The 24815-nt window shown below is 46.3% G+C and overlaps 2 long non-coding RNA genes across 2 annotated transcripts in view; one reads left to right on the top strand and one right to left on the bottom strand.

The window, feature by feature from the left end:
• Positions 1–1729: 1729 nt before the first annotated feature.
• Positions 1730–24815, top strand: part of LOC309668398 — a 79187-nt gene continuing 56101 nt past the window's right edge. The window contains exons 1-2 of the long non-coding RNA XR_014268208.1: positions 1730–13345; positions 21013–21172. This is a non-coding gene — a long non-coding RNA (uncharacterized lncRNA). The remainder of the gene's footprint in view (positions 13346–21012; positions 21173–24815) is intronic.
• LOC309668401 overlaps positions 13751–24815 on the bottom strand; it is a 79925-nt gene continuing 68860 nt past the window's right edge. The window contains exon 2 of the long non-coding RNA XR_014268210.1: positions 13751–14858. This is a non-coding gene — a long non-coding RNA (uncharacterized lncRNA). The remainder of the gene's footprint in view (positions 14859–24815) is intronic.

The following is a 24815-nucleotide window of genomic DNA, read 5'->3' as shown; positions in this document are numbered from 1 at the left end:
GTAAAGGCTTTGCCCCTAAGTCCCATCCATGGCCCTTTCAATGTGGGCAGCCTGCTCGTGGACAGTGCAGGGACCTGGGAAGGAGGTGCCACCAGGGAGGGGGGACAGTCAAGGCCAACAATGTCTGCTCTAGGACACTGCTCAGGGCTGCTCCTGCGTATCCTGAAGCAAATACCCACAAAGCCCAAGAAAACACTGTGAGTGAAGGAGATGGCCAAGCTCTAAGACACAGATAAACTTGGTTTATACATAAAACACATATGAATGTTTTTTAATCCCACAAAGAGGGCTTCCCTGGTGGCGCAGGGGTTGAGAGTCTGCCTGCTAGTGCAGGGGACACGGGTTCGAGGCCTGGTCTGGGAAGATCCCACATGCCGCGGAGCAACTAGGCCCCTGAGCCACAATTACTGAGCCTGCGCGTCTGGAGCCTGTGCTCCGCAACAAGAGAGGCCGCGATAGTGAGAGGCCTGCGCACCGCGATGAAGAGTGGCCCCCGCTTGCCACAACTAGAGAAAGCCCTCGCACAGAAACGAAGACCCAACACAGCCATAAATAAATAAATTTAAAAAACAAGAAAAAAATCCCACAAAGAAATATTCTTCCCACTGTGTTGCATAAAATACGCAACCCGTTTTTGGTCAATTTTTTCATTAGTGTTACTAAAGATGTGGGTGTAAGGAAATACTTCTCTATCATAAGGAGAGCAATAGTGTAAAGGTGATGCAAAAGATAACGGATGCACAGTTTAAAGTCCAGAGACGATTGAGCATGGTGGGGACTGTGCTGAGCTGAAGAGCACTCGTTCTGTCTGAAGATAGCAGGCCCTGCTCACGTCTGCTGAGACTCCTGCTTGCTTTGCTAAGGCAAAAAGTTCTGCTCAGCATTAATTCCAGGAGTCTGCAAAGGGATGGAGGATGATGGCTAAAGGGCCATCCATCCTTCAAGTGTGGGCCAAGCACTGGCCGATTTAACCAGTTTGGTGCTGAGCCTTTTTTCCATAATACATTTATCAGTTAACAACCTGTAACAGGTAATAGAGGTAGATTCCTGATGCAGAACATTATTATGTGTCCAGCCACATGTAATGAGGCCATTCCCACATCTTGACCAATGGCCCATAATAACACAGCTCTGCTGATGTGAGGATAACGAATTCTATTAAATGAAGAACTCAACATAATAGCAGCTATTAATACCTTCTAATATTAATAGGTGGCATTCATCTTATGTAACAGAATCTGTCCAACTTGTCAGGCACTTCATTTCGCAGCTCTTCCCCAGCTTCTTTAAATGTCTTCTCACCACACTGACCACTGTCTGCTGGACACACTCCAATTTGTCATCACTACTAAGGTGGGGACAGGAGGGCAGCACAGAAAAAGTAGCCCAATTTAGGACTCTAGGGCTCTCCTCTTCTCACCTAGAACCTCATCCTTCAGATGTCAGTTTAGGTGCCGCTTCCATCAAGAAGCCTGCCCTGCTTGTCTCCTGCACCTCAACGACAACAAGAACTGAATTAAGTGCCCTCCATTAAGGTTCCCAGAACTGTTGGTTTGCCCATATCTGCCATCACCCTCTGTAGGCTCCTTCCAAGCAGGGTCCTGGCATCCCCGGACCAAAGCATAGAAAGCATTCAAACAAATGAAAAAATAATCGAATGGATTATTAGGTGGATGAATGGATAGATGTATGGGAAAGTGGATGGATGGATGGATGGATGGATGGATGGATGGATGGATGGATGGATGGATGGGTGCTGTCTGCCTTTTTAGAGGTTCTACATAGAGGAAGTGATTCTCCAATACGATGTTTTAATAGAGATCTCTCCACAAGATGGCGCTCACAATTTTCTTATTGTTTTTTATAGAATATTTTCAAATCTCAAATTTTAAGCTGTCTTAGAATCATTATGTAGGTTTCACAGTCAATTTAACTTGTTTACCATACTGTCCATGTTTCTTGTTCCATCACATTTCACACAATTACAAACATGTTCTTTCCCCTGGACGTCAAGACACAACCTTGCATTTTGTTGTGACATTGGTTGGGCTGCTTTGTGGCTTGCCTGATGGCCGCAGGGTGTGAGGAACAATGTCAGTCACCAGATAGTACAGGAAATGAAGGCATAGTTTTTCCACGACTCCATCCCCAACAACAAAGAGTCAGCAGAAAAATGAAACCTTGGCTTGAAATAGCTACTAACCTTTGGATCCTTGAATTTTGCCTTAATAAAATAATAACCTCTTACACTGTACAGTGCTTTATGCTGTACAAAGCAATTTCACATCACAGTCATAGTTTCTGAGCTCCTAAAAACTATGCCAGGTACTTCTGATGTATTATCCCCTTTCAACCCTCATACCATGAGTTAGGACTTAATACCTCCCATTTTACAGATAATAAAATGAAGGTTCAGAGAAGGGATGTAATTTGCCAGAATGATACAGGTGGTAAGTGGCAGAGCTGTAATTGGGACCCTGGTTTGTCTTTACTCCACATTAATTTGCCTCCCATTAAGGAAGGTATTAGACAATAAGGGGGAAAGGGAATTGCCATGTATACCTCTCTGTGAGGCACCTGTTATCCTCCTGTATTCATGTGTGTGCACACACACCTTGGAGCAGCCCTATAGGAGAGTAGTAATTACTATTTTCATGTACCCACAACAGGCCAGGCATAATGCCAAGTGCTTTCCCATACATCATTTCATTTCATCTCTATCTACCTCTGTGAGGAAGATATTATTATCCCATTTTAAAGAGGAGGAAATTATAGCTCAGAGAATGGTTTTCTCTTATGTCACAGAGGACCCAAGTGCAAGGTCTGACTCAAACTCAGTTCCATCTGACTTCAAAGCTCCATGGCACCATATGAGGTTGCCAAAGGCCACCTGTGTGTGGGTAACTTGGGAATTCTGGGCAGGATTCCTGGAGCTGCCTCTTTATCTGCTCTTGTCAGACTGCCCAGTTTCCCCAAACATTCCTCTGGGCCTTTGCACATTCTATTCCTCTGCCGAAAATGCCCTTCCCTACAGAGTCTGCCTGGAAAACTCCTACTCGCCTTTTGAGATCCAGCTCAAATGTCTTTTTTCGCATAGTGCCTCCTCCGCTGGCCCCTTCGCTAAATATATACACATATCCTCATGCTATGACCATTGTCCTTCCTCTGGGTCCCACCATCCATCCACCACACACTCACACACACACGTGTGCGTGCACACACATCCTGTGGTTCCTTACAGAACAACACACATCCACCTGCGTGGTGTCAAGAACTGTGAAGGATCTGAGCTTTCCCCTGCCTACAAGCTAACAAGCTGGCCTCCGCTTGCTCAGATGCTGGCAGAAGACCCAGATTCTGTCTTCACTGTCTCTCCAGGTCCTCTAACAGCGACCTGCTCATAGCAGGCGCTCCAACAGTGATTGCCGAATGACTGAAAGAATGAGTTCAAAGGAAGGTTCAAGGTTCAAATCTTTGATGGTACGTAGCTATGAGACACAGATTATTGGCATATCCATGTGGAGGTGAAGAAGGAAAGGGCAGAAGGGCAGTGAAGAGAAAGACATACACAGCAACAGCAGATGGAGTCTGCGGAGACAGGAAAGTTCCCATCCATGGACCAGTTAGAGCATACGTGTCTATTTGTAAGCACTAAAATCCCCAGCTAGAAAATTCAGGAATCCCTGTGTATTCTTTTTTTTTTTTTTTTTAACCCACCTAGACTTACTCTATGCCAAGCACTGGCTTGGAAAGCTTCAAGTACATTAACTGTGTTCATTTTCATAGTCTTTGTGACTGCCACAGGGCACTGAGTTGAATGTGGCAAGGCGTGACCCTCTGTGGCTTCAGAGGCCGTGTGAGAAAAGGTCATGCACCTTTGCCAGTTTCTCTTGGGACGCTTTGAAGCCTTTCACCAGTAAGAATTTCAGCTACCCTGAGGCCACCAGGCAAAGAGCACAGGGAAAGGGAGAGAGGCGCCTGAAGAGCCCCTCTTGTTTCAGGTCCACCTGCTTGAATGTTTTCAGCCCCTACCTCAGACTGAGAAGAACTTTCCATGTGACCCCAGCCCTTACCACCACTGTGAGAGATGGAGAAAGGACTGCCTCACGGAACCCTGTCTAATCCCAGACTCCGCAGCAAAATAAATGACTGTTACTGTTTTTTTTTTTAATTAATTATTTATTTATTTATTTATTTATGGCTGTGTTGGGTCTTCGTTTCTGTGCGAGGGCTTTCTCTAGTTGTGGCAAGTGGGGACCACTCTTCATCGCGGTGCACGGGCCTCTCACTATTGCGGCCTCTCTTGTTGCGGAGCACGGGCTCCAGACGCGCAGGCTCAGTAATTGTGGCTCACGGGCCCAGTTGCTCCGCGGCATGTGGGATCCTCCTGGACCAGGCCTCGAACCCGTGTGCCCTGCATTGGCAGGCAGATTCTCAACCACTGCGCCACCAGGGAAGCCCACTGTTTATTTTGTTTGTTTGTTTGTTTTTTTAACTATTATCATTGACATAACAAAAAGCTGTAAATATTTAATGTATACAAGTTGATGAGTTTGGAAATAAGTATATATCCGTGAAACCATCACCACAGTCGATGCATAAATATATCTGTCACTTCCAAAAGTACAGTGTTGTTGACTACAGGCTCATGCTACTCAGTAGTTCTCTAGGATTTATCCATCTTGCATAACTGAAACTTTGTGTCCTTTGACACAAACCTCCCTGTTTCCCTCAGCCTCCAGCCCCTGGCAACCATCATTCTACTCCCTGCTTCCATGAGTTTGACTATTTTAAATACCTCATATAGGTGGTATCATGCCTTTGTCCTTCTGTGTCTTGCCTTATTTCATTTAGCATAATGTCCTCCAGGTTTATCCGTGTTGTCCCAAATCGCAAATCCACTCAATATTATCTTTTTGAGATTTACAGAATTGATACGTGTATCTCTAGTTCATCCATTTTAATTGCGGTATGACATTTCATCTTATGAATAAACCACAGTTTATACAACACAGTTATGTAACAACTTAACGGGGGACAATTTGGTTGTTTCCACTTTTTCTCTAGTATTCTTTTTTTCATTTATTTTGTTTTGTTTTGTTTTGGCTGCATTAGGTCTTTGTTGAGGTGTGCAGAATCTTTTGTTGTGGCACACAGGCTTCTCTCTAGTCGTGGTGCACGGGGTTCCAGGGCACTTGGGCTACGCAGTTTGCGGCACGCGGGCTCTCTAGGTGAGATGCGCGAATTCAGTAGTCGTGGTGTGCGGGCTTAGTTGCCCTGTGGCATGTGGGATCTTAGCTCCCTGACCAGGGATCAAACCCATGTCCCCTGCATTGGAAGGTGGATTCTTTACCACTGGACCACCAGGGAAGTCCCTCTAGTATTCTTCTTAACAGTGCTATAACAGACAACTTGGCATACACCTCCTGTGCACAAGTGTATGAACTTGTCTCAGGTATGTTCCTAGGAGTGGAATAGCTGGTCAAAGGGCAGAAGTGTGATTAACGATCTTTTGTTCACCCTTCCAGATACTACCCTCCACCCTTTTCATTCCTTCTCTAGAGCCCAGGAAGCTGAATTATGTGGACTAATCACCAGGCTCCTTGCCTTCTGCCTCATGTTGTGTTTGTCCAATGGAGAGGACCAATGGGAGATTGGAGGGGGGAGGAAAGTGAGTCATGGTTTTTATTTCCCTAGAGCCCTCCCTATGGGATTGCAGCTGGCTGGCTAGGTCCCTCCATTAGAGGTCGCAGGTTGACTTCTCCTCAAGGCCATCTCTGTCTCCAGATTCCAATAACAGCTCCCTCATCTTTCCCTTTCAGGCCTGGGTGTGGTAAGTTCCCACTAACACTAGTTCCTGGGGAGTGCACTATTCCTTGTGCTTTTCCGGCATCTTGTCCCTAACTTTCTAAATAGCCCCATTATTAAACTCTCCTCAAATTATACACTGGAGTGTGCCACCTGTTTCCAGCCAGAACACTGGCTGATACAACATGCATCTTCAATTTTACAGTCTGTAAATTGCTCCCCAAAGGAGCTACATTCATCTGCACCCTCACAGATCTGTGTATGAGATCCCACTTCCCCACATTCTCTCTAAAACTTGATGTGATTTGCTTCAAAACTTTTGCCAGTGAGGATGAGCAGGAGCATCTTTCTTTTTTTTTTTTAATTTTAATTTTTATTTATTTATTTATTTATTTTTTGGCTGTGTTGGGTCTTCGTTTCTGTGCGAGGGCTTTCTCTAGTTGCGGCAAGTGGGGGCCACTCTTCATCGCGGTGCGCGGGCCTCTCACTATCGCGGCCTCTCTTGTTGCGGAGCACAGGCTCCAGACATGCAGGCTCAGTAGTTGTGGCTCACGGGCTCAGTCAGGAACATCTTTCTACATGTTTATTGGTCTATAAGTTTCTTCATCTATAAGTTGCCTGCTCGTATTCTTTTCCTGATTTTCTGGCTTTTTCTTTTTCTTACTGATTTAAACGAGTCTTTTTGGTATACTGAATGTTAATTCAACTTGGACTGAAGAAAATCTTCTCCCAGTCTAGGTCTTGTCATTTCATTTGATTTATGGTTCAGCTTTCAGTTTTAAGGTGGTCAACATCGTCGATCTTTTTCTGGTTTTGCTTTCTATAATCTACTTAAGATAGTCCTTCCTAACCAAAAAGCCTTAAAGATATTCTCTTTTATTTTCTTCCAAAAGTTTTACAGGTTTGCTTTTCAATTTATATCTTTAACCTATCTGGAATATATTTTTGCATTTGGTAGAAGGTACGGATATAATTGTATTTTTCCATATAAATAACTAATTTGTTTATTGATAGTCTCTCCTTCTTCACCAATTTATAATGCCACATCTGCCGTGCTTCAAGACTCCATGTTTACATGGGTTGTTTCTGGGCTCTCCTATTGTCTATTTCTCTGTTGCTCTCCCAATAACACACAGTTTTTATCAAAAGTCTGGATATTTGGTAGAGAATCATCCTACCACCTCCCGCCCAAACCTGCTTCTTCTCCAAAATTATCTTAGGCCTGCTTTCGCATGTGCATTTTGGGTTTTTGATACACTACCTCAGATCATGACAATTTTCTTCTAACTTTCTAATAATTTTAATAATAAATGACAACAATATATTAGTAATATATATTATAAATGATATGTACTCTATTATATGTAATAATAAATTATATATAAACTTATACATAATGATTTTCTGTATTAAGAAAATCATATGAATTTTCTTTTAATTTGTTAATGAGGTATATTACATCAACGTATTCTCTCATATTGAACATTTGAATTCCAGAGATAAATCCTACTTGGGTGTATTATTTTTCTTACTACAACTGGTTTACCTAAAATTTTTGCATTTATGTTAATAAGATAGATTACTCCATAATTTGTTTCTTATTTTATCCATGTCTGTTTTTTGTTAAATAGCTCACAAATGGTAGCTTTCTTGCTTTCTGTATTATGTGAATTAGTTTAAGAGGGATTATCTGATTTTTGAAGGTTTCCTACAACTCTCCTCTAAAAACATCTAAACCTGGTAGCTTTTGAATTAGATTATTAAGTATTATTTCTAGTTCATTTCATAGTTATAGGTCTAGTCAAGTTTCCTGGTTCTTGCTGAGTCACTTTTAGTATGACTAAGTATCTATTAGTATCTATTTCTAAGTATCTATTTCAGGAAAGTTTTCAAAAGCATTTTGTAAAGGAGCAGCTCTGCCATGGCAGCACAATGACCTTGAACATTTCCACATGGGCCACACAGCCAAGGCTTCTCCACGGTCTGACCTATATCTTTGGAGAACACCCTGGCATCCTCCCAAGAACATCGCCAAGATAGGCAGTCTTGTGAGGAACCATCCTTCCGCTACCTTGCAGATTGTTCCCTACTTTGTGGGAGGTTGCCATGAGACAACAAAGTTTTGCTAAATGAATGAAACTCAGACCTTCCGTCTCCAAATCTATTAGGCTCCCCTCTGTCCCATGCTACCTCCCAGTCATCACAGGAAGGATCAAGCCCACCTGGAGTAGCCTCACACCCAAGTGCTTCTGAATCCCTATTCCTCCTCTAAGGTCAGGGTCTAGCTGGGGCTTTTGCCTTGGTTGCGGGGGGGGGGGGTGGGCAGGGACTAAAGCCATATGTATGGCTGTGTCCCTCTCTAGGCTGGGCACGGTATCTGGCACAGGGTCAATGACATCCCAGAGGCCCAGAAAGCCTGGGTGATTGAGATGGATTGGCTTTTTGATTTGAGGAGCCTCAGGCACAGAATAGTGCTGACTTGAGGAACTATACTCCTGCCGTGACTCATACAGCAGGACCCTTTAATGGGGAATTATGGAAAGGTACTGCCTGGAGCTGTCTTAATTAAGAACAACCTGATCTTGATTGCAGCCTCTGAGAGGACTCTCCTCCTCATCCTCCCGTCTCCTTTTCTCCTTGACATCTAGAGGCAGAATCTGGCTTCCTTTGACAAGGCTTTCCTTCTCCCAATAACACTGCTGACAGGCTCAGTTTGGAAACAGTTGAGCTAGTTGGGGATGGCAGCCCTTCAGCCAGGCTCCCTAACGGGCAACCTAAATCAGTGGTTAAGAGAGATCTCACTGCACCTGTGTTGCCCTGGCTCTCAGGAAAGGCTGGGGCTGAGGTTAGAAATAGGCTGAAGATAATCAGGTTGGCTGCTCTTCCCAGCAGCCACTCTCCCTACCCCTGTCCAAAGCTAATTTATCCTGGAGACTATGCTAACCAGAGAATAAAGATGGACTCCCTCTACCCCCACCACCTCTCATCTCCAGTCCCCAACATGAGGGCAGGCTGGGCCTGAGCCCCCAAAGGAAGGAAGGGTACCACCATTCTCTCTCCGTGTGCAAGGACATCTTATTAGGATGTTCGGGGGCCACAACAGAGGACTGGGCTCCAGGAAGTTCTGGCTTCCCAAGCCAAGTTCCAAACCCTAGCCCAGAACCAGATACCACCTGACAGCTTCCTGTCAGCCCAGATTCCCTCACTCAGCCTCTCCCAGGAGTCTCCATCACTGGGCTCCATCCACTCCATCTTTATTCAGTGCACATTTACTAATGTGTGTGAGGTCCTGACACATTGTGGTTCCATGTCCTTCCTTCCCTTACACCTTCTCCAAACACACACACACACACACACACACACACACACACACACACACATTATACTTTTAAAGTCAAGTATTTATTGAACTAATAAGAGTTTCCAAAGAAGCTTTATCACCAGGTACGACTCATCTTTTAGTTGGTGGCTTTAGGTGTCTCTGGTGCCCAGCTTCTCCAGAGAGTAATTAATAAAGTGTAAACAAATATTTAAATCATTTGGGAGATCACTAAGTAAAAGCCCTAGGGGTGAGCTTCTTGTAATGATATGGCCACTCCTTAAATCATCTGTGGGCAAAAACTTCTTAAACAGGGAGCCCCTTGAATAGAAGTCCTACTTGAATGAACAGAGCCATTAAACTTCACCTGGCAGGACAAGATGGGGAATACTGTATATCCACTGTCCTTGATATATTCAGCTGCCCTAACTGGTTCTCAAGGGATACCAGAACCCTAATCTCAGAAAACAGATCCCTCTTACCTGGAGCCCTGGCTCTGCTTCTGCTACCTAACCCTGTCCAGTGGCTTCCTATTACCCAAATCAGTAATTCCTGGAGTGCGGCTCCTGGACCAGCAGCATTAGCATCACTTGAAATATATAAGAAATGCATATTCACAGGCTTCACCCCAGACCTACTAAATCAGAAACCCTAAGGGTGGGGCCTCACTGTCTCTGTCTTAACAAGCCCTCCAGGTGATTCCAACACGCAAAATTTGAAAACCACTGCCCCCAGTAGAGGTGCACTCTTAGCAAGATCTGCAAGGCCCTCCACAGAGACACTGCTGGCCCACAGGAGCTTTTTTGTAAATTAGAAGTAGAGCCTCATCTGGGAGGATGTAGCTATAAGCACATGCTTACCAGGTGGAGCCAGAGCTGTGTTTCAGCCCCTCCGCGCCTTGGCACGTGTCCTCATAAAGTGAACTGCCTGCAGTCACACACTGCAGCCCTGCCCCCAGGACCAGACCTTCCAGCCCTACATCCCACCACTTGCCTCCTCATCCCTATGTTCCAGCCACTCCAAACGTTTTACAATTCCCTAAACACATCCTGGTACTTATGCTTCCTTCACAACTTTGCCCAAGCTATTCTCTGTACCTAGAATGCTTTTCCCCCATTTTTCCACCTAAACTACCACAACCTTTAAGACTCGGCTTGGTCATCTCCTCATCCAGGAAATATTTGCTGACTGCAGGAGAGTCAGATTCTACTCCTCTAGGCTCCCTTATCGCATTGTGTTCACCTCTCACATTGCCCTTGCCTGGCTGTATTTTAATTGCTGGTTTCCTTGTCTCCGTCCTCTATAAAGCAGGATCTATGTCGGATTCATCTTTGTATCCCAGTGTGAAATTAACAAACAGAAACCTCAATTAAATAGAGTCAAGAGACCAGAAGACCAGAAGGGGGAACTCTCATGCCCTGCCATGACAGCCGAACCCAACAGGACGAAGACTCTTCTATCCTAGCAACAACTCAGCCAATGAAAAACCATGGACTCTCTGTTTACTGTAGCCCTCCCAACTTCCTTTTCCCCTCTATAAAAGCGTTCTCCTTCCCTTGTTGTGTGGGGACTTGGAGGTGGCTCTCCATGGTTGCAGACCTCGAAGTACAATTCTCTGCTGGTCTCAAACAAACCCATCTTTGCTGGAGATATATCTGGTAGTCTGTTTACTTGGGGTCAACAACAGTGTCAATGAGTATCTGGAATGTTCATACAATGACAAAATACTGAATATCAATCCTGTGCAAGGCTCTCAGTGCTAGAGATACAGTGAAGATCATGTCAGACAGCTAAACCTCATGGAGCTAATTCATAATTAAGGGCCTGGTACAAAGAGAGGAACAGAGGGAAGGAAGAAGCAAGGCCCTTGCAAAATGGTGGGAGGCAATTGCTTTTCTGAATGATTTAGAATGATTCAGAAGCTGCTTCAAAAGCAGGGTGACTTTCTACTGCTCTGGGAGGATGAAATCCTGTCCTTTCCAGATTCACTTGTGAAGTAAAAAAAGCCAAGACCAGTCCCATGCAGAAAAACATCTTTAATGGGGAGACCTGTCCTCCCACAGGGCTTGGTTCAGCCCCAGCCACTGAAGACCCATCTTACAGTCCAGAATGTTCCCTCCCATGGCAGCTGCAGCCTCCTGTGAACAGGGATAAGACTAGATTAGGAATCATGATGCCTCTTCTCCTTGTAATTAGGGCTCAAATCACTGTATCAAGACTCAAATCAGGTTGGGCTGCCCCTGCTCAATTAGCAGCTTATCTAATTAAAAGACATGAATTGCAAGTTTCAGCTCACTGCAGTAATGCAATAGTGGGGTTCCTTGTGGAAGCCATTTGACTTCTGGACTCATTTCTACACCCAGTGAGGAATGGAGGAATAAAATAGGAGTGCAGTTTATATGCAGAAAACATGAATTTTCTCAAGTAAAAGAATGATTTGAAGGTAGAAGGGAGGAGACGCTGAAGAGGCTGTTGCCATGGTCATGAGCAGAAATGCACGAGGGCAAGGCAGTGGGGTTGGGGAGATTATTGTAGACAGAGAGCTGTTTGAGATATAGAACTGGATGTGGGAGAGAGGGTGAGAGGAATCAGGAGGGAGAAGAAGGGGCCTAGTCTGGAATCTGAAGGCATTGCAGGAATAGTTAGGACAGATGTTCTGATAGACTTTATTAGCATGGTCCCCAGCCTGAGCCCAGGTCTGTGTGCACGCATGACACACACACTCACATGCACACGCACAGAGCTCCACTCCTTTATTGACATGACTGTGCTATAAAACCTCCCCTTTGGAAAGCTCACCAAGCTCAATCAAAGACCCTCTCTGGGGACTTCCCTGGTGGTGCAGTGGTTAAGAATCTGTCTGCCAATGCTGGGCACATAGGTTTGATCCCTGGTCCAGGAAGATCCCATATGCCGTGGAGCAACTAAACCCGTGGCTCAACGCCACAGCTACTGAGCCTGCCCTCTAGAGCCTGCGTGCCACAACTACTGAAGCCCGCGCACCTAGAGCCGGTGCTCCGCAACAAGAGAAGCCACTGCAGTGAGAAGCCCCCACTCACCGCAACTAGAGAAAGCCTGCACACAGCAACAAAGACCCAACGCAGCCAAAAAAATAAAATTAAATTAAAAAAAAAAAAGGACCCTCTCTGTATTCTATTCCCAGCTTCTTTAGTTTCTCTCTGTAATGACAAATCGTAACCCTTTGCTCCCTGGTGCCAAAGAGCCGCTCCTGGGGCAAGAAAGCAGATTGTGTGGCCGACAGAAAGGAGAGAAAAGAAGCTCAATTATGGTGCTTATCCATGTGCTGAGAAAGGCCAATTCTCACATCCTCACTAAAATTTGGAGTGGACTCAGACATGAACAGAGATTCATAAATACACGCATATACACAGTATGTGTACACAAATACATAGAGACAATCCGACATGCAACCCGCACACACACAGATTCACAAATACATGCATATACACTGTATATGTATACACACATATACAGAGACACTCCAACATGCAAACACACACACACACGCACACACAGAGGCTTCCTCACTCAGATTCATACAAACACAGAGAAAACATAAAATTGCATATGTGAACCCATCACACAACAAACAGGCACTCTCTGACAAATGCACATAAATACATTCACTCACTTAAAACAAGAGTTTGGAAATAATTATTCAGAAAATTAAAACAAAAAATAATTGTGTCAATTACCTGTTTTTTTAAAAAATAAAAACTGAATTGTTTCCTTGAAATGTCTCGCCCACGATTCTGAACCCTCTCCAGCAACACCTTATATTTGCATGGTACATTTTACTTGTCAAAGGAAGTTCACGGATGTATTCTCCTTCACATCTCACGGGGCTCTTTGAGTTGTATGTTTTTTGTAATTTCCAAATGTATTTTGTGCTGGTTGCTGACTGTTAGCACTCAGCACCATCCCTGCCCCCTGAACTCTTCCTGTATCCACAGAAGCAGGAAACCTAAAGACTACATTTCCCAGATTCTCTTGCGGCAGGGTTCTAGTTTCGAGTCCACGAATGAGAGCCATTCCCGCGAGATTTGAAAGGTGGAGGAGAAACGGAAGCCATGATCCTTCCCCAGACACAGGCCAGCGAGCCAGCTTCTGCAGGTGCTGGAAGGAGGTTCTGCCGCGGCTTCCATTCGTCCCCCTATGAATCGCTTACATCAGGGCTCCAGGCAGCTGAGATCACAGGTGACGGGACCTTTGGTAATTTTAATAACGGATTTAAAGCTCTGATTTTATAGAGTTTTAAGCAAAAAATAAGGACACATTCCTGGAGTAGCTCACAGAATTAAAAAGATAAAGAAGTAAGCAGTTGCAGGAGCCACAGGGGCTGGGTTCCCCAGGAAGCGGATCTTAGATGGATATTAGCATGGAGGAAGTTTGCTCAGGAGAGCTGTGGAGGGAAGGAAGCAGGACTGGGCGGAGGAAGAACCTGAGGTGTGAACCTGTCATACTTGACGGAAGCCCCAGGCCACCTGGGAAGCGTTCTGAAGCTGGGATGACCCTTCACTGCTGAGGAGAGGATGTCAAGCCTTAATCCCTGCGTGTTTATCAGTGGTCCTGAGTTAAGGAAGCAAGGCTTTGATGACCAGCAAGGCAGCTTTCTTTAGCTGAGTCAATCCCTGTAGTAGACGGGCAGCTCCCAGGCAGATGGAGGTAAGCAGTCCTTCATTCCCATTACAAACTGGAAGTGTGTGTCTCCCCCACTCCCCAAATTCAAACTTTGAAGCCCTAATGCCCAATGCGACTGTATTTGGAGGTAGGGCCTGTGAGGATGTAATTAAGGTTAAATGAGGTCATAAGAGTGGAGCCCTAATCTAATAGGGCTGGTGCCCTAATATGAAGACGAGACACCAGAGCTCTCTCTCTGCCCTGTGAGGACACAGTGAGAAGGTGACCAACTGCAAGCTGAAGAGAGAGCCCTCTCCAGCACCTGACCATGTTAGCACCTTGATCTTGGACTTTTCCTGTCTCCAGAAGTGTGAGAGTATTAATTTCTGTTGTTTAAGCCACCCAGTCTATGGTACTGCGTCATGACAGATCAAGCAGTTTAATACAATTCCTGAAGGAGAATATGGGCAGCACATAACAGGGTCCAGCACAGGAACTGAACCAGGGACCCAGTTACCGTCAGCTTTCTCTCTCTCTCTCTCCACTCTCCCCACCTCTGCCTTCCCCCCCCCCCCCCACCAAGTTGTGAGAGAGATCATGACTACCTCCAGCCCCGCCCCCTTCTGAAACCATAATCCAAGAAAGAAGAGAGCTCTCTCTCAGGCTCCAGTTTGGAAAATCAGAGGGAAGGGCTCTGTTTCACCCAGTCCACACCACATGCACCCTCCTGGACCAATCCTGGGCCCGTGACATGGGGTACTATGACTGACTTTGCCTTTGGCCAGATATGCCAGATTTGTTATCAAAAGGCAAAGGACAAGTAAAGATGTTGAGCAGGAAAATAAACTAGAAAGGATACCCTTTATTTTACCAATGATTTGCTCAGTCAGATTTCAGTAATGCACCGACCCTGTGACATCCAGCAAGTCACTTCGCCTCTGTGAGCTTTGCTGTCCTCATCCATCCGGGGAGATGGCAGCGGTTGTAGTAAGGAGGAAGGAGGGAACGCGTGTGACAGGCCTGCCTCGCACAAGGCTGGCACACAGTAAATGTCCAGTAAAAGGTCACTTCCATGGTGGTCTAAACACTGCTATAAGAAAGAAAATATCATTTTGCCTCTCAAACCTCTGAACCAATTTTCAAAACATGGAGGAAAAGCAAAATTCTATTGAGGGCAATTATATTGCCCCAGATCCAAAAACTCTTAAAGTTACCTGGAATATGCATTTCTCAGATAAGAAAACTGAAGCCGCAAGAAGTTAATAACTAGCCCAAGATCTCACAAAGAGAAGAGATAGGGCCGGGATCAAGAACCCTGAACTCTAGTAATATGCCCAGGTACCCCTCAACCAGCTGCCATTCCACCCTGCCATTGTCTCCACATACACCCTCAACCAGGCCCCTGATGCATCCCAACCAGGGCTGCAGCCTCTCTTTTCTTTCTCCCAGACACCCAGCCTGTACGTCAAGCCCAGGGCTGCTCAGCAAGCATCGCTGAGATGGAATTGAAACCCACGGAAGTATCTGGAAAGCAAGTGGGGTATCTGGAAGTAATAAACTTCCGACTGCTTGTTCATTGGGCACCCAATGGGGGTGGCACAGATTTCTCTCATTGCTGTTTCTTAAGAATCAATAAAAAGTTAGTGATGCATTTAGCAGAGATCAAATAAATGACATTGGGTTTCTTTTTTAACCTTTTATGGGACTGATACTATGATCTTACTCCTAAAAGTCACTCTAGGTCAATCTGACTCATCTTTTGGTAATTGCATTGCAAATTTTAAAGACTGAGTCTCAGTGTGCTGAGAAGAAAAAGAAGTATTTGATTGGCCAGGGGAGGTGCAAGCAACAAGGAGAAAGTAACATCTTTGGCTGAGGCTGAAGGATGGATGACTAAGTAGGGGATGGGCATTGCAGGCAGGAAGAACCAGCAAAGATGTGAAAAGAAAGCAACATGGAATGTGTTTGGGACTGGCAGGACCAAGTGGGAGTTTGGGGATCCTTTCGGTGAGTGTCAGAGCTGACTGGGGTCGGAATAGGGCTGGTCACAGTGGCCAGCACTGCCCACAGGCTAAGGCAGAGGTAGTTTGGCTGCAGACAAGGGCATTTCAGAGTCAGAAACAATAGACTTGGAGGACAAACTTGTCTTCTCTGATCCTTACAGGGGAGTCCTGGAGGAAGACAGACCTGAGTTCAAATTCCGCTGCTGCCATCAACTTGATGTGGGATTTTAAACACATGTTTTTTAGCCTCTCAAAGAACCTCTGTTTTCTCAGGGGCTGGAGGCAATAATAGTTCTCCCCTTAGAGTCTGCAAACTCAATGCCTACAGATGCCAAGGCAGGAAAAATAAATGACTTTTCCTGGGTATAAAATAGCAAGGGATTGCATTCAACTTCTAATGCCAGAAGTAGGCAAACACAAAATATTTTTTAAAACACTGTGCAAGCTAAACAAAACACACTTGGCCAACGTATAACAGCATGTAAATTCTTGATTATCTCATAAGATTGTTGTGAGAATTAAGTGAGATAATGCATATAAAGTGCTTTGCAGAGTCGAGAAGCTAAACAAAAATAGGCATTCATTTAAAGTTCAAGAACAGGCTAAACTAATCTATGGTGATAGGAATCAGAAGAGTGTTTATCTGGGAGGAGGAAGGGCATTGATTGGGTATGCAGGAAACTTTATGGTGTGTTGGAAGTTTTCTATTTCTAGTTCTAGGTTGAGTACAGGTCTGTAAACATGTATAAAAATTCATTGAGCAGTACGCTTAAGCTTTGTGAACTTTGATGCATAAAAGTTACACTTCAATCACAAAGGAAATTTTAAAAGAAGTCCTTCACAGAGTAGTAAGTAATTAATAAATGGTTGTGCTTTCCGGGTGGCAGGGAGGGAGGGCGGGCGGCCTGCTGGGTCCGCGCGGCATCGGGGCCGGCCGGAGCCCGGGTCCCCGCCCGCCCCAGCGCCCGCCGCTGGCCGAGCCCCGCCCCCCGTGTCTCCATCGTGGGTCGCGGTGGTCGGATGTGCGCCCGGGTTCGCGGGACAGGCGGGCGCAGAGGTCGCTTGTGTTGGGAGGTTCCGGCGCCTCCGTGGAGCATCGCAGGTCCGGGGCTGGGGGCGCCGCGGATTGCTATCCTCTCCGCACTTTCCCGGCTCTGAAGCCTCGAGAACACGGCTAGGCAGCAGTAGTTTAATGGGGAGTTTGCCTGCTGGGAACTAGGGGCCTGCTGGGGTCTCAGTTCTTGGCTGGCCCCGGAACATGAGGTTGCCAGGCGCGTGACGGCAGCAGGTAGGAGGGAGCCGCTGGTGCGGTGATGAGCAGGAAAGGAAGGACAGCGGCTGTTGGCCTGTGAACCTCGGCAAGAATGACCAGCCGACACAGTCCAGACCAAGGTCCGTGGGCCCAGCTCGGTCCTGTGCGTCTGGTCAGTGGAACAGACCTGCAGGTGTGGCTCTTGTCACTCCTGGCTTCAGGACAGGTCCTGCTGATTAGCCCAGGGCACCGCCCTCAGTCCTCCAGGAGAGTGCGCTGGAGTGGAGCCAGGGGGTGTGCCTGACTCAGCACGGTGGCCACACACATCCAGTCTGCTGGCAAGGGCAGTGGGGAGCCGGGGAAGTCATGGCCTTGGGAATGTCCTCTGATGAAAAAGAACCTGCGGGCTTATGAAATAACTTTTGTGTGGAACATTGGTGTGTTGAAAAGCAGTTCTGTGTGCTTTTCCCGCTTGGTGTGGATAAGCAGTGCTGAGGCAGCAGGCGTGATACAGAAGTGTGAGCAGAGACCGTCTGGAATCCCCAAACTCCAGGGAAACTAGAGGTGACAGCCAGCCTAGTGAAGAGGACAGGAGCTGGGGGCTTTGGCGGCAGCCCAGCAGGCGCCCCTCGTCTCAGGGCCCTAATCCTGGCTCCAGCCGGCTGGTCAGGGGAGCTGCAAGGTCTTCTGGGCGAGCAGAGCCCACAGTCCTGAGCGGTTCTTCTCTGTGTTTGGGTCATCTCCCCCCATCCAAGGGGAGAAATCTAGATGAGGTTTAAGAATCAGTGCTTTAAGACTGTGGATCTCGGAGTTGAAACCTCGAAAGACACGTTTTCAGCACAGGGTGTTAAAGTGAATGGAAGGATTCAACCCCTTTTCAAGGAGGGTGTCTCCATGTGGGCAGAACTAGAGAATAAATGGGTCTTGAATAAAAAAAAAAAAAAAAAAAGGTTGTTATAGTTGTTGTTATCATTACCACTTTTATTCTTAACATTATTATGATGATTATGCCACAAGGTCAGTAAACCAATTAAATGAGCAACAAACATTCGATAAAGACCCACTATGTGCTGGGTGCTTATGTCAGATCATATGTATGTAAGTATGTATCCCTCCCACATGCATTTGCTACAGTGTGGGAGGTAGGGTCTATGCCCCCTCGCACTGAACCTGGCAAGGGCTTGTGACTACTCTCATGCATAGAGTGCAGCGGACATGATGCTCTGTGACTTCCAAGACTGGGTCATAAAAAGCACACCGCTTCCGCCTGGCTCTCTGTTGGAACACGTGCCTTGGGAGCCCCTCTTGTAAAAAGCCCTTCGTGTAAAAAGTCTGGCTACCCTGAAGGCACCATGCTGGAGAAATCACATGGAGAAAGCACATAGAGAAAGACACGTGAGGAGTGCTGGCTGTTCAGCTTCTTGCTGTTCAAGTCTTCTTAGCCCAGGCCCCAGACACAGGAGTCAGGAAGCCTGTAAAATGACTGCAGACACCATCTGACGGCAACCTCCTGAGAGACCCTGAGACAGAACCACTCAGCCAAGCTGCTCCTGCATTCCTGACCCACAGAAACTAGGAGAGATAATAAGTGACTATCACTGTTTTGGCCAATAAGTTTTGGGGCGTTTGACCTACATTAGCAGCAACAGGTAACTAATGTATATTTTGGTACCTGGAAGGGGTATGATACTGTAATAAAAATACTAAAAACGGAACAGTGGCTTTGAGGGCAGAAGGTGGAAGTGTATTGGAGAAACTGTGGAATCTGATGGCCTTCAAGGATGCTACCCATGAGTACGTAAAGGAAAGTAAGGAAGATCACATTGGAAGATGGAGGAAAAGGGATCTTTGTTAGATAGTGTGTTGTTCTGCGCGGGCTGCCATAACAGAATACCACAGACTGAGTAGCTTAAACAACAGAAACTTATTTCTCACAATTCTGGAAGCTGGGAAGTCCAAGATCAAGGGGCCAGCCAATTCAGTTCCTGATAAGAGCTCTTCTGGCCTGCAGATGTCCACCTTCTCACCGTGTCCTCACATGGCAAAGAAAGAGCTCTCTGGTGTCTCTTCCTCCTCTTATAAGGGCATCAGCCCTAGAGATTAGGACCCCACCCTTGCAACCTCATTTTACCTTTATCACCTCCACACAAGACTCATATCCACACATGGTCACATTGGGGGATAGGGCTTCAATATATAAATTTGGAGGGACATAAGCATTCAGCGCATAATACAGTCAGGGAAACTTTAGTAACACTGTCTTCCTTGGTAAAAAGGAGAATACAAAATGTACTAAATGAATTAGATAATCTAGCAATGGCGATTTCCAGGCGGAATATCAAAGGCGTCACCTGGCTTCTTCTGGCTGCTTACAATCAAATGTGAAAAGAGAGAGAACATGTTAAGGAAAGAACCATTGAGCACAAAGGAGTCAGGACTCGCTGGGTTTGAAAATTAAAATGTCTTCTAGAGACTGTCATACAGAGTGAAGCAAGTCAGAAAGAGAAAAACGAATACCGTATGCTAACACATATATATGGAATAAAAAAAAAAAAAAGGTTCTGAAGAACCTAAGGGCAGGACAGAAATAAAGACGCAGACATAGAGAATGGACTTGAGGACACGGGGAGGGTGAAGGGTAAGCTGGGACAAAGTGAGAGAGCGGCATGGACATATATACACTACCAAATGTAAAATAGATAGCTAGTCGGAAGCAGCCGCATAGCACAGGGAGATCAGTTCGGTGCTTTGTGACCACCTAGAGGGGTAGGATAGGGAGGGTGGGACGGAGGCTCAAGAGGGAGGAGATATGAGGATGTATGTATATGTATAGCTGATTCACTTTGTTATACAGCAGAAACTAACACACCATTGTAAAGCAATTATACTCCAATAAAGATGTTAAAAAAAAAAAAGAAAGAAAATTAAAATGTCTTATTCTTGACTCTCCAGGCAGGAAATGATGCTAAAATTTTTAAATGACCTCTAGGCAAAGATCAAACCTAGGGTACTGTCAGGATGTTATGGTCTGAAGATGCCCCTGAGGAAATGAACATAAAACCCTTTATTAAGACCTTGGAAATATGTAAGGCAGTGATTCAAACAGAAAAAAAAAGTCCCTCATAGCGCCTCACCAATAAACAATAGGGCTTTTGATAATCTTTTTTAAAAATTTTATTGTAGTTGATTTACAATGTTGTGTTCATTTCTGCTGTCCAGCAAAGTGATTCAGTTACATACATACATATACATATTCTTTTTCATATTCTTTTCCATTATGGTTTATCACAGGATATTGAATATAGTTCCCAGTGCTATACGGTAGGACCTTGTTGTTTCTCCATCCTTTATATAATAGTTTGCATCTGCTAATCCCAAACTCCCAATCCTTGCCTCCCTACCCCCACTGAGGGCTTCTGATAATCTTAAGTGCGATTTCCCCTAGCAGCTTTACAGGGAACTCAAGGAAGAAAAGGGCTTATGTTATTGATATTTGTGGTTGTGAGTTTTATCTAATGGAGAGAACAGCAGTAAGATTCATAGAAGGCTCACAATGATTTTAAGGTGATTGCACTGTCTGAAACACTGCCTGTTTGGACAAAAAGGTGCAGAGGCAGTACAGTATGAAAATTGGTCTTTGGCCCTGCAAACTATGATATAAAAGCAGGCTGAGAAAATGACTTAGCTGCAAACAATGACCATTTCTTATGGAAAAGAAAGGATGGCTCAGAGAACTTCTGCCTCTGAGCCCAGAGGGTGGAGCCAAGAGCCATGGAGAGCCATTCCCAAGCAGCAGGGCTGAGTTCTAATCCAAAAACTACCCATGTACCCAGCAGAATTTCAGAAATGCTAAGGATCCCTGTGTAACTCCCATTTTCCTTTTTCTGTTTTGTTTTGGTTTTCTTTTTTACAAGAGGACCTATAGTGGTTATCCTGTGCCTCTCCCACCGTTGTATATTAGGTAGAGTGAAGGCAACCTGTTTCTTTAGTTCACAGGCCTACAGATCAAGAGGAACTGTACAGGAGGAGCTGTATTTGAGAAAGTCATCCAAGGAGCCTCATCTGAGCCTGGACCTGATTAGATAACAAGACCCAGGACTTCAAGCTGAGGCTTCGATGGAATGAGACTTTGGGGGACCTTGGAAAGGGGTGAGTGTATTTTCATGTGCGACATGTCTGAATCACAGCAGCCGGAAGGTAGACTGAGGTAGCCAACCTCCAAGGATCCCTGGCTCCTGGTATTCTTGCCCTTGTGTAATCCCCTCTCACACTGCATCAGGGCCGGCCCTGTGTGACTAATGCAATACAGAGAAGATGAGGCTAGGTCTTAAGGGCCTGGCAGCCTCTTCCTTGGGCTCAGATCTGCTCTGTGGGAAGCCTGCTGCCATGATGTGAGGACACTCACACTGCCCTGGCGAGAGGAACTGGGGCCCTGCCTATAGCCAGCAGCAACTCGCCGGCCGTGCAAGTGAACTGGCTTGAGAGCAGATCCTCCAGGGCCAGTCAAACCATGAGATGAGGGCAGCCCCAACTGACATCTGCCCGTGGCCTCGGGAGAGGCCCTGAGCCAGAACCTTCCAGCCACACTGCTCCAGAATCTCTGTCCCAAAGAAAACATGAGAGAGAAAAAAAATGATGATTGTTGTTTTAAGCCACTAAGTTCTAGGGTGATTTGTTACACACCCGTAGATGATGAACACAGCTCTGTAGGGTATGAAAAAGAGAATCCAGTGTAATCACTGGCGAGAGTAAAATGAAAATGTGTAGACACAGGAGAACACACAGTGTCGGGCAGCATGATAAATGTCAACTTCTCTCTCCTGGTGGGTGTTGGCATCGGGGATCAGGAGGTGAGGTGCTGGGGGAGGGTGAGACTTGGGGAGACAGTTTCAAGAGGGGAGCAGGCCTTTTAGATGGGAGCCTTTCCTTTCCTCACTAAACCCTCTCAGGTCCTGGCTTGTTGCTACGAAGGAGGCCTTTCCATTTACAGTGTTCTTTTACATCCATCTGTCACCGTCTGGCAGAAACAGGTCAGGGATTACCAGCCCCATGGCACAGAGGACAAAACTGAGGGTAACTCAGTTTTGGGTAACTGACTTGTCCAGGCCCTGGGCACTTTCTGCTCCCGTAACAGCTCTTAGCAGCTCAAAGCTGCCTTTGGCTGCCAAAGGAATCAAAAAATCCAAAGAGCCTCAAGGCTGAACCTGAAACACAGAGAATGCAGGCCATCTGCTCTGACAGGAACTCTCCATAAGTAATAACCAACTGTGGCTGCCTTAAAACAATCTTTCACACCTGCTAAAATCTGGGCCTCGGGATGCTGAAGCTGAACTAGTATCATTGCCCTGATTATGTCCTCTTCGCCATGTAGCCTCAGGCCTTTCTGGGTCTCTGAGGCTCTTCCCTGTTATGTTGGGTTCAACTGGCTGGTCTCAAGGCTCCGTGTGGCTCTGACATTGTAGGATTCATGAGCAATTGGTGGGACCTTCAACAGTGATGTTGACATACTAATACCAGACTCCCACTTTGAGTCTCCAATCTACAAAATCAATGCCAAACAGGAAATTGCAGGCAGTAATTTATTCTGCATTTTCCCACCATGGGACTTGCTTTATATACATTGTTACATGGACTCTAATAAAATATTAGGTAGACAAAAAGGTTCTGCCAGCTTCCCCTGCCCCTGACATATCGCTCCCCTTTCTGCCAGACACCCCTGGAGAGGGGACCTCCCTGGGACTGCAGCTGTGATCAAGAATAACTGCAGAGACTTAGAGAGTAGACTTGAGGACACAGGGAGGGGGAAGGGTAAGCTGGGACGAAGTGAGAGAGTGACATGGATATACATACACTACCAAATGTAAAATAGATAGCCAGTGGGAAGCAGCTGCATAGCACAGGGAGATCAGCTTGGTGCTTTGTGACCATCTAGAGGGGTGGGATAGGGAGGGTGGGAGAGAGATGCAAGAGGGAGGAGCTATGGAGATATATGTATATGTATAGCTGATTCACTTTGTTATAAAGCAGAAACTAACACACCATTGTAAAGCAATTATACCCCAATAAAGATGTTAAAGAAAAGAATAACTGCAGAGAGCCAGGCAGGAGGTCGGCTGTGAAAACAACCAAGCTCATAAGGTAAAATGAAATGATATAGAATAAAACAATACAATAGGAAACAAAATAATAAGATGAACAACTTAGATGAATGTCAGAGGGCTGTCTGCCCAGCACCCACTCTTGGCGGGTCTGTGGGTCTTGGTGGTCTGTATATCTAAAAGGAGGGAGACAAGTTGGAGTACCGTCCTGTCCAGCCCTACCCAGTTGACTTGGCCTACCCAGGCCCTGGGGCAGTGGGGTCACCCTAGCAAAACAGGAGGGTGAAGTGGGGTCTGCATCGACCACAGTCCATGCTGGCACCTGGTCTGCTGGACTTGGCTCTGGGGACCCAAGCAAGCCCTGGGCTGACACCTTGCAGCAGCCAATATGCCTTCACATGGGAGAAGAGCAAACTTCCACTGCTTCCCTGTCACAGTAATCTTTGCAGTAGCACACAGGACCAGGAATAGCTAGAAACCCAGAAACACAGTCATGAAAACTCAGTCATTGGAAGGCTAAATTTTGATCCCCTGAAGCAGGAATGCCTGAGAACTCTGGGTGAGCAAGGCGTCTGCTCTGAAAGGAAAAATGACCAGGGTGGAGCCGTGCAGGTCATGAACTGGAGTGGGAAGCAGAAATGGGCTGGCAGAATATGCAGAATCAGGACAAGGCAGGCGGCGGGGGAACCGGATGGTGCTTAATTGGCCTGTGTCTAAAGAGGTCAATGTCACCTTGGGGAACTGGGGCTGGCAGTGAGCACATGGCCCTCTCTGAAGTGGAGCCTCGTATTGTGTGTGGCTGACGTAAGTGTAGTCGTGACGAAGTTAACTGAGTCAGCGAAATGCAGGGGGCTCACTTCTTAGCTAAGCTGTTTGTGGTCTTTACAAATTCCTAAATAAAGGGTGCTTGTTTGTACCTTTGAGGGCGCAGGTGAGGTGTACAGTAGCCCCCCATGATTCTCAGCAGGGTCAGACTCAGGAAGCAGGTCCCCTGGCCCTCCCCCACAGAGGAAAGGGAGCCAGCCTTTTCCTGCTCAAGTACACGAGCCTCTCCTTACCAACTTTAATTCCCCTTCTCACTGAGTGAGAGGCAGACCCAAGACGAGATCTCATGTCCAGTGCTCTTGCCGCTGGGCTGTGAAGAAGCAGAACTCAGAGCCTAGGCTCAGAAACTGACACCACATCTCTATCAAGTGAAAGTGGAACACTGAAACCAATATCTCCATTTCCTGTCTCGGATCCACATGCCTCCCAATTCCTTCCCCTCTAGAGCATCACACACTTGGCGTGTGTACACACAAGCCTGCCCACTGCTAGGCATCAGCACCCAGTGTGGATTGTGGGGTGAAGATGTGAGAACTGAGCTGTGGATTAGCCCAGTTCCCAGGAAACACAGAGGCGGGTTGCAGAGGATATGCAGCCTGGGACTTGGTCTGGCTGCAGGATGGCAGATTAAGTAGACACTTTGCCCCCTCCCAGAGATGCAGACAACACACCCATGCACACACCATTCCCTGCCAGCCCATAATCACTGTGTGGACATAACTGCCCTTACTTATCACTAACCTGCCTCCTCTCTGACCTCACCCCCTTCACCATCCCCACCCCAATTCCAGCCCTGGAGATGTTGCTTTTGTACAAGGGCCGTGACACCAGAACCTCACCTCTCCCATGTGAGCCATGACTTAGCTCAT

The sequence above is a fragment of the Balaenoptera physalus genome (assembly GCF_965194825.1).
Source record: "Balaenoptera physalus genome assembly, chromosome: 10".
In the NCBI taxonomy this organism is placed as follows: Eukaryota; Metazoa; Chordata; class Mammalia; order Artiodactyla; family Balaenopteridae; genus Balaenoptera; species Balaenoptera physalus.
This window is presented reverse-complemented; position numbering and strand designations above follow the sequence as displayed.